At 34.9% G+C, this 1585-nt stretch overlaps 1 protein-coding gene across 1 annotated transcript in view; it reads left to right on the top strand.

Moving 5' to 3' along the window:
• Positions 1-1052: 1052 nt before the first annotated feature.
• The window catches only part of LOC108734476 (type-2 histone deacetylase 1-like), a 19120-nt gene continuing 18587 nt past the window's right edge, over positions 1053-1585 (top strand). The window contains exon 1 of the mRNA XM_025979621.1: positions 1053-1211. The gene's annotated coding sequence lies outside the window, so the exon portion shown is untranslated. The remainder of the gene's footprint in view (positions 1212-1585) is intronic.

Below are 1585 nucleotides of genomic sequence, written 5' to 3'. Positions count from 1 at the left end.
CCACCTCTCTATATACTATTTGCGAACATTAATCCAATCTATTTTTTCATCTGCCCCTGCACCAGTTTGTAATACTTTTGATTTCTAAATCTCTAACTAACCCTTTTTATGTCTCATTAGATGTCCTACTATCCTACTAACTCTCCTTTTCCATGTTGACTTCCATAGCGAGGAGACTCCCAGATGAAAATACTTTTGTTTTTTAAGAATTCCTTAATAAAAGTGCAGTTTACGACACCTTCTTTGATGTTAACTTCAAATATTACAATGCCAATACCAACATACAGGTCTTACGAAGGAAGCTGGCGAGCGGTCGCGCAAGTACTTGCCCATTTATGACCTATTTGGGTAAGTCACTTGGAACCGATACACAAATAAGCTTTCAGTAGGCGTAAATTATAGTATTAATAGAGATAGGACAGTAGCGTACTAGAAAATAATGTAAAAACATGACTTATCAAAAAGAAACTAAATGACCAAACCCTGTAGAAGCAGGCAACAATCAGGTTGACTACCAAACTCACTCACTTCGTTCGTCTTGTCTTTTCCTACCGTAAACACTTGATCCTAAGCATATCTGTCAAAGAGGAATTTTATCAGTTTGTGGACCCAAGTACAAAGATGGTGTTGTAACCTGAATATCCGTCCCACTGATAGGGAAAAGCCTTGAAATCGATGAGAAATTGCTCAACTTCTTCGCTTCTCTTTGAGGAAAATATTTTTTTGTCATATTTTCTTTCAACACGCCCTATATATATATATAACGTACCTAAACTGCCAGTCGGAACAAAAATGAAGAAATTTTCGCGAAAATGAATTCGGCTTGGAATGTAAAGCACGCTCTTGGAAATTAAATCACACACTTTGAGTGTTTTTCTTCTTCCTCGTCCTTTATTGTCAATGTGCGGAATTGTGCGACGCTACATCCTGATTGGACGATCCGAGGGTTGCTATAACAGCGCACGAGATCAAAAACGTACGATTGGTTAATCTTCAAAGCGGGCGGAGTTAAAAATTTCATTGTTGTTCGCTATATCGAGCGTTTAACTGAATTAGTAGTGACTAACTGAATTTGTTTGGATTAAGTGCAATCAGTTTGCTAAGTGGTGAAGATACGGTATCGGATTTATAGTGCGTGAAAAAGGAAAACAGAAACAATGCGTGGAGTGAGAAAGTGAAGTGCAAATTTTGAAGATAATCGGAAATGGGGAGTTAGTAAAGTTATTTATTTAAATGAAACTTCTTCAGTCAATATTTCTGTAGAGGCATATTCATTTTTTTTTTTGAGAAATTTGAGTCACTTGATTTTTATAATGGCAACGGATTCGGGTTAATTAAAAATGTATGATCATTTTTTACGTTTTTGAGATTTGATACCAAATAATTGATTATTACATGATTATTACTAGACAAACCGCCCCTTCATTTTATAAAATTTTCATCAATATCCAAAAATCTTGGCAATTTTTGATGCTATCATTTATTTTGATTTTAAAATTTTTGGTTAAAAAAAAAAACAAACGTCAATCAACGAAATAATAGGGTAACGAAAATATGATTTTTACTAGTACCTCACTTACCGCCA

Source organism: Agrilus planipennis, unplaced genomic scaffold (assembly GCF_000699045.2).
Source record: "Agrilus planipennis isolate EAB-ADULT unplaced genomic scaffold, Apla_2.0 scaffold129, whole genome shotgun sequence".
Lineage (NCBI taxonomy): Eukaryota > Metazoa > Arthropoda > Insecta > Coleoptera > Buprestidae > Agrilus > Agrilus planipennis.
The sequence above is the reverse complement of the archived record's forward strand: the minus strand, read 5'-3'. Positions and strand labels throughout refer to the sequence as shown.